The sequence below is a fragment of the Asterias rubens genome, chromosome 8 (genome assembly GCF_902459465.1).
Source record: "Asterias rubens chromosome 8, eAstRub1.3, whole genome shotgun sequence".
Taxonomy (NCBI): Eukaryota; Metazoa; Echinodermata; class Asteroidea; order Forcipulatida; family Asteriidae; genus Asterias; species Asterias rubens.
The window spans coordinates 13095345-13104744 of NC_047069.1; positions in this window are offsets into that span (position 1 = coordinate 13095345).

A 9400-nucleotide genomic window follows, 5' to 3' on the forward strand; every position below is an offset into this window, starting at 1 on the left:
CCATGCAGCCTCAAATTGCCACTTCTCTGTCTCTGAATTTCTGAAAATACATGTTCATATCCGTTGGTCTAAGTTTTTGGTTTGAATATTGTGTTTTGATAAAAAAGGCCCACAATTTTACCTATGGGATAGTGCAGGGGTCCAAATTAATGCTGGAAGTACTGCTCATGGACAATTTGGGAAGCTGTTATAAAAGCAGACAGTACAAAAGTATAGCAGTTGGTTTAAATGCATCCACACAGCACTGGCGATGGACAATAGGTAATATGATGATAATAATATTATCCAAATTTAATAGTTTGGGGGGCTAATCATCCTTGCTCCTTAATTACAAAGGAAATGCAGGCTACAACAGCCCACAGGCATGTGTTGTACAGGCGCTTTTGGCAGCCAGCTACATCAACCTAATGACCACAGAGCACAGTCAGAGATCAAAAGTGTTTGATTTGTCTGAAGGGAGCAAAACTTGAGGGCCCTGAGAAAAATCCTTATGGCATAGGATAGACTCTACTCATACATGGCCATTGAAAAGGTACCGAGTAAAAAGAGCAATGGAGAGCTATTGATATTACAAAACATGGTTAGAAACCACACCTTTTGACGTAAATGTAGTTTTAGAGAAAGATCATTTTTCACTGAAAACTTTAAATCTGAGAAAGGCATGTGAAAGACAGTCGAATGCAACAAGGTTTTTTTTCTTACATTATTTTCATGCAACTTCCAATTGAGCAAAAATTGGCACAGGTTTGTTTGTTATGCTTACATGTATATGTTTGGCACACCATGCAAGAGACAATCTTGGACAATATTACCAAAGTAAACCCCGCCTTTGAAACAAAATATAATTTTATGCTTTTTACCGCCACAACAATGTGTTATAAGCACCGGAATATATCACCTTTCAGTAACTTACCAAGCTCTCCCCCCAAAAAAGGCACAATTGTTTGTGGTATTTTAAAAAAAACCACAAATCCAGGGATTTGAAGGCAAAGTCACGTTATTTAAGGCCAATTCACACTTGGCCTTAAATGCAGATGACAAGTCCTTTGTTAAACTGCAACAATGCATGAATAACGACACATGTGTTTATGGGAGAGATATTAATTTTTCCAATATGCAATCCATACAAAGAAATGCATTACGTTTTATTGGATGAAAAAAAAACATTTTAAAGTGTTCTTCTGTGAACAGTTGGTAAGGTTGATTCGAAACGCCGACCGTCAAATTCAAAGAGGCCTTTGAAACTGAACTTTCTGTCCCTTTTGCTCATAAAAGTGTACTATGGAAGGCACTATTAATTCCCAAAACTACTGAGAGTGTATTGTTTGGGAAAAACAGTTTGTGTTGTAGTCTTTCACAGGCGCTACAGCCCAGCAAGAACAAGGAGTGGGGTGATGTTACTTCTAGAAACTATGCTCACAGGGAGCCTTATAGTTTCTAGAAGTAGGGTGATGTGGGTGCTGCAACGCCAACTTTTTGGATTAGGGTGCTGTAATATTATACTTATAGGCAGTGGACATTATTGGTAATTGTCAAAGACTAGCCTTCACAGTTGGTGTACCTCAACATGCATAAATTAACAAACCTGTGAAAATTTGAGCTCAATTGGTCATCGAACTTGCGAGATAATAATGAAAGAAAAAACACCCTTGTCACACGAAGTTGTGTGTGTGTTTAGATGGTTGATTTTGAGACCTCAAGTTCTAAATGTGAGGTCTCGAAATCAAGTTCGTGGAAAATTACTTCTTTCTCAAAAACTATGGCACTTCAGAGGGAGCCGTTTCTCACAATGTTTTATACCATCAAACTCTCCCCATTACTCGTTACCAAGTAAGGTTTTGTGCTAATAATTATTTATTTTGAGTAATTACCAATAGTGTCCACTGCCTTTAAGTCCCTATGTACTTTTAGTTTACATGATTCATAACTCACTATTACAAGTATGACAAACTCAGAAAAGGTAAACGGGAGAAATATGTGCGATATGTCATAGGAAGAAACTATAAATAAATAGTAAACTTGTGGGAACAACCATGTGTAGATCTCTTTTGTGGGAGTGTTGGCTCTGAAGAGAGCCAATGTGGTCTCAACGATTCTCAACGTATACTATGCTCGTATATCAAACAGAGGATTAATACATATTTAAGTAGAAAAATACATATTCATGTACAAAATACATACATGTTTATGTAGGACTGCTACACATGATCCAGAAATCAACTGACAAAACTCAAATTTCCTGTTTCCAAAACAAAGTTTTTAATCCCACAGCATCAAAATATTGAACAAAATGAAAGCACATAAATGGAATGTTTTGCTTGCAAAATCATTTACAAAGTAAAAACAGAAATTTGCATGCAGAGTAACAGAAAACTGAAGTGAATTTTCTCAATTGAAAAGCAACTTTCAAAACTTTCACCAATAACACAACAATCTGTTAAACTCCGCCCATAATGGTCGACCAATCACATTGAAAAAATGTGTACCAAAAAAGTACAAAAACAGAATGTAAATAAAATATCACCCCTTGATAGCTTCTCTGTGTAGTTTGAGTGTCCACAGGGTAGATGCATTATCCCAAGGCTCGATTTCACAAAGCTGATAAGCAGACAAGATCGCTTAGCAAATTTCATGACTAAGGGAAAAAAATGAGTTGGGCACCAGTTGTAACAATGTAAAGTGTAAGGAATATTGGCTGGTTAACCAATTCTTCTGAGTAAGTGTTTTTGTGCTTATATGCAATTTGAAATTGTGGCCCCAACTTCACAAATCTGTAAAGCAGAAAATACTGCTTAGTAACTTTTTTTCTGCTAAGCTGAAACCATAGAGAAAACTCTCGGCATCTCCCCCATGAGGCACAGAGTTCAGCTATCGAAACAAGGTTGACAGTTAACATTACCGAACTGTACACACAGTTCTTTTAAAAAGAATTTTGATTTTCAATTATTTCTTTTGATCCACCCACGCACAAAATCTCGAAAAAACGATTAACATTTCTCATTATTGATATTGATAATCTGTATGGCTCCTAAATGGCTGAAGTTATTATTTGTGAAGCTTCATGTATAAATAGTGTACATGTAGGTCATTCAAAGTAAGCCATTAGGGAGCTGACATTCTAATCTGTTTCGCTTTCCGAAATGGATTCCACTAAGAAACCCTAATATGCATTGTTATACATACTGGTTAAATAATAATAAGAATTATAAAATAAAACCTTATTAAATCATTATTTTCTTAAATTACAAGACATAATTCTGAAAATTATTAACATTTGCAAATGAAAAACAAGATGAAAAAAGTACCGTCCAAAATGGAATTCAAATTTGGAAAAATAAAATGCACACAAGTACAAGGAAGCATTTAAGTGAATTAACTGGTCATCATTTTGAAACTGCCTCGCCTTGCCCCTTCACACAAACTTTCAACAGTGGCACGTATCGCGCCCAATTTCGAAAAGCTGGTTAACGACACCAAATGATTTGTCAACTATAGCAGAAAAAAACTGCATGTAAGCAGAATACTTCAGGAATGATCTGGGCCCAATTTCATAAAGCCGTTTAGCAGAAAATGCTGCTCAGAAAAAATCTTTGCTGAGCAAGAAATGAGCGTGGTACCAGTGGCAGACTGGTCTGCTTAAAGGCTTTATGACATTTGGCCACAACAGCTTCCTTTCCAAGCCCCATTTTTCATCCTTGCAAACATTTCCAATTGACTTATATTATATACATATAAACATCCCACTTTATTCATAAAATCTTCTCGATTTAGAATCAAGCATTTGAAACATTTGTGTCCATACAGTGTGGCTTTTAGCGTATTATTATAATGTTTAACTTGGTAACACTACCCCTACGCCTCCATATATTTATATAAAGCAATTTGCATAAATTCAGCATGTACTTATCACACCTGCTAAATATAAAAAATATAATGCATATCTGTTTACATATTACTTTACAGAGCTCTGTTTACATTAGAATAATAAATCTTTTCTACAAGCAAGTCACATGCAACCGGATAGCAAAAGTCATTTAAAAAAATTACCTCTCACATAGTAAATTCAAACGGATACTAGTAGAAGTAGGCCTCCATCTGTGCACATATGGTACAATAGTGCAGTGTTCAATACATTTTTGACATTTTAGATTTGTCTTTTTAGTGCTAGAAGAAAGTAGCAAATAGGTTGGATAGATAGAGGGGTGGAAACATAGGACCTGGGCAAGATTCCATAATTTAGCTTGCAGAAAAGCCACATTTTGTATTAAATATGTCAATTGTTTAGAACTCAGAAAAATTGACTAGAGCGGGACTAGAGCTGCCACCTCCATGTTAACGTGCTGGTGCTCTACCAGTTATTTACGGATATTTACTGATATGTTTTAAATAAAATTTATTTAAAAATTGATGTAACCATAATTTGATCTTTTAATAATATGCATGGCCAAATTTCATGTAATTGCTTCTTCTCAGATTCAAATTTTAGGGGAAAAAAACTGATATATTTTTCCACAACCACATTATTTTGAAATAAAAAGATGATACGCAATGCTTTATACTATCAAAGCTGTTTGTACTTCCAACAAAGTAAGTTTTTATTGCCATTAATTTTAGGGGTGATTACCAAACAGATACCTTCCCTTTCAATTCCGCTTGGCAGATGATAAACTAAACACATTCTATTTCATTACTCTTTAGTTTCTAAAGATCACATGATAATTTCATCAAATTGGTGAAACCCAAGTTGCAACGTCTGCAGCATAACCATTGCCAGTGCATGTGCTGTTAGTGTTATATATACAGGCATTACATTTGTCTCTTGGGAAAAAAAGTAGGGATATTTTTATCGAGAACTTAAAGACACTGGACACTATTGGTAGTTGTCAAAGAACAGTCTTCTCACTTGGTGTATCTCAACATACACATAAAATAACAAACCTGTGAAAATTTGAGCTCAATAGGTCATCGAAGTTGCGAGATAAATAATAAAAGAAAAGAAAAAAACCTTGTCACACGAATTTGTGTGCTATCAGATGCTTGATTTTGAGACCTCAAAATCTAATTCTGAAGTCTCAAAATCAAATTCGTGGAAATTTACTTCTTTCTCGGAAAATACGTTATTTCAGAGGGAGACGTTTCTCACAATGTTTTATACTATCAACATCTCCACATTACTCGTTACCAAGTAAGGTTTTATGCTAATAAATATTTTGAGTAATTACCAAAAGTGTCCACTGCCTTTAAGGGCTGACCTACATGGTGTAGGTTTAAATGATTGTTTCAGGCTATTAAATCACATTTTACGGGCAAACATATCGGAAATCAGACTAAGTAGGAGGAATATCATGACTAATGTGTAGGTTGTTTTGAAACAACCTTATGGAACGAGCAATCTGTGCATTTCAAACTACACGAATATTGACAAAAGTGCTTATTTGTCTTGCGTCTTGAAGCTTTCTCATTCATGTTTGTGCACAAATTCGAACCTGCTTGTAAGGACACTATAAATAATGACAAAGGGCAAGCAAGCCAATTAAGTGTCAAAAATTTAAAGAAAGTGTGCATCATGATTGTACCATAGATGTACAGTAGTAAGGCCACTGCAGGGCCCAATTTCATAAAGCTGTTAAAAAAAGCGAAAAATACTGCATGACAAATTTCTTTGCTTAGAAAAAAATTAGTGAGGCACCAGTCACTCCAATGTTAACCTATGTAATTATGGCTGGTAACAGGTTTCTGTTAAGCAATACTACTCTGTGCTTAGCAAACATTGGGGCAAACAGGCTTTATAAAAATGGGCCCTTTGGGTGTATACATGTATAGTATACGTACAGCAAGGAGTGGTAAAATGTCTCCTATATCCATGTGCACAAATGTAACTTTATGGCAACATTGAAATAAATGTATTGAAATGAAAAATTGCCTGTGAAAGATTTAGAAGGACTGCAGGTCCATTGCTTATCACAGAGCCAGTCATTACAATACTATCAAACACAATATTTGGTAAGATGCCTAATCACTATATAAGTGAAATAACCAAACATGGGACGAGAGAAAAATCAGATGGTCCTCATTGGGATTTGAACCCAAGACCCCTGACACAAGTACAAACAAACTGTACCAGTACACCTTTCTTGTACATGAGTTACCATACATGTTCACGTATACTCGAAATTGGGTGGTTTTCCTTTTACCTCGTCAACAAACACGGTCGGCCATTTATGGGAGTCAAATTTTTGATGGGAGTCAAATGTTTGACTCCCATAAATGGCCGACTGTGTTAGTTTGCAAAGTAAAAGGAAAACCATGCAATTTCGAGGCAAATGTGTATGGATCATTGAATTCTCCTTTTAAAATATCTTTTTCTAACCATTTTGAATTTTATAACAATTGGTTACAAACGCTTATCAAAGACCAATTCGAACGATCCAAGGCAACGTGTTCCTTTAACATACTTTGGACATCTATCTTTGGCCATCAGAAGCATCCATGCAAGGCTGGCTGCAGCCTTCATCCACTCCCATCTTGAATCTCGGAGATTAGACTCAAGACTCGACTCTCAAAGTAAGACTGATAATTCTCATTAGATGGCATTACCATGAAGATTAATTCTGCCTCGGGGGAGGAGGACATGTAATCAATCTTGTATCAAGAAATGCTAATGATATCAAGACATGTCTGTCATTAAATTACAAGATGAGCAGAGTACGCCGTTTGTACTCTTCTCATGAAGACGATCAGAGCATGACTAAATTTACCTTTTGTATTTACTTCACATCTCTATTAACTTTTACTTCTCTTTTGTTTTCTTCTCAAAGCGCATAGGGACTTCTCTGTGATTGTGATATGCGCTCTACAAAAATGGTTCATTATTATTATTATTACTGATCGAAACGTTGAGTGGGTTACCACTGGCTGCTCAAAAGAGATAAATTAAACAGTTTGAATTGTCAAGACCATACCAGAGCTGATGCCAACATTTGCAGCTTGCAATGAAAGAATTGTGTACAACAATCAGGGAGTAATTAGAAATTACATTCAACATTATGAACAAAAAATTTTGTTCACCAATAAGGAAGATATTTAGAACCACATAGGGTGAAAAATTTCCATAATCGGGGAGATTGTCAAACTTGTTCATCAGAACATGGAAAGATTCAGGCTAATTTTCAGGGAACTTTCTGCAGAATCAGGGATGGTTAGAAGATCCGACAACAAACCAACGACCCCTTTTCAGAGCAACCACTTCTCACAAAATAGATTTACAGCACACATGGTTGTACTACATGTACCAGTCGTACTTGTAAATAAGTTACTTGCAAAGTTATGATAATCATTGTTTTTTCAAGAACGTTTTGATAATAATACATTGTACAGTTATGGCTTTGTCACATTTGTTTATACAAGTAGCTCTGCGGCTTCACACAGGTAACCAATCCCCCCAGTAGAATGCATCGACAAAAACACAAACCCAAAACATGTGGTCAATGTTAAATAAATGTTTGCTCAACTTGTCAATTAAAAAAATCAAAGACCAGACCTTAAAAAAAAAAAATCACCCACAGGTTTATTTTGTGGTGGGATGCAACCTCTAAAATATGCATGTACCTTGCACAACATCCCATCCACCACCACAGGCAAGTAGGTCATCTCTGCATACATTTAACAGTAGGCTAGATTGTAAATGCCAGACGCACCGTCCAGCCCACGAGTGACAGTAATAACATCAAATGCTGTTTGTGGTTGCATCCAGTTACGGGATAAGCTTACATACCAGCATAAACACGCCACTTTCACTAGTAGGTCCTTGTGCACATTAACGTCACTGGACACGTTTAGTAATTGCTCAAAATATATTTCAGCATCAAAACTTATCACGCAATGGAGAGCTGTTGATAGTATAAAACATTGTGAGAAATGGCTCCCTCTTAAGTAACGTAGTTTTTGAGAAAGAGGTAATTTCTCCTTAAAAATTTGAAGCCCTTTTTATGCATCTGAAAACACACAAGTTTGTAAAACAAGGATGTTTTTTTCTTCCATTATTCTCTTACAACTTCTATGACCAATTGAGTCTAAATTTTCACAGATTTGTTGTTTGGATTGAAGCAAGTGAGAATACTGGACGTTGTCGATTACACAGGTGTCCAGTGCCTTTACACTTAAGTAAAAAAAAGAAAGAAAAATGGGAACATTTTCAAGCATGTTCAAGTTTTAAAAAACACCCCACAAAAATAAATGGTCGAAAACAAAATGCCTTAACGATGCATTTTGTTTGAGTAAATTAATTTATTTCAAGGTGATCTTCATAAAATATTCAAGTTTCAATAGCGAGATGCTAGCTTGAGAAAAGCTCCCACCTGCATGTTTCGTTTGCACTAGTAAACTGAAATACTGATGGGATCAGGCTTACCATCATAGCCACGAGTCCAACAGCTTGGGTGTTGAGTTACCATGAGGTTTTGGATTTCGTTAGAGTGAGAGATAATCCCTGAAATCAATCGAGGGTGTTAGGGTTTTCATGAAGGAAAACAATATCATAGTCTCCAAAATAATGTATTTATTTAAAATAATCACACGATACTAATAACTGATGAAAGGCCTACATGTACTTTATGCTCCTGTTATTTTTTATAAATACAGTATGCTGGGAAATATTACTAAGAGCAAATATTTTAATATAATTTACTCTTTGTGATATTTTCAACCATACCCATTTAAATGAGTCTACCTGTTGATAGCCCAGTGGCGGCAGTTTGTGCAGTAAAGACAAGACAAAATCTTAAGAGGTGTTGGTATGCTTACAGCACATACCCATTACTCATAACAAATGCAAGCACAAGAATGAACTATAAAAAAATTAAGAGTAAACTTGCGGGTTGACATTACAAACACTATACTCTAAAGCCTACATCAAGCCTACATCCATGTCTGCAGTGGTTAGATAAACCATTAATTCAACTTCCTACAATCCTTTCGGGAACCCCCTGAAACTCCTGAGAGTAAGGCCGTGTCCGAATTGGCGACTTCGGCTACAGCTACGGCTAGATCAGCACGTCTGTCAGTGTTGAAGAATAGGCAGACGCGCGCGCCCTAGCCGTAGCTGTAGCTGAAGTCGCCAATTCGGACACGGCCTAACATCTCTGAGGAATGGCAGACTCTCTACACCACAACAGTTATACAACTCCGACTTTGAACATAAAATGAGCCATACATCTTTCTTCCTTTAATGGTCATTTCACTTTTTTTCAAGTGTTTTTGTCCAGGCAGAGAAAGAAAAACAAAACCAAATCCTTAAAAATCCATTGGCAGGCCTAGACCCAGTTTCACGGCTTTGCTTACTACAGAATTCTACACTCCGTAGAGTGTGTGTGATTCTATGGAACGTAAGCGAAGACGTCTA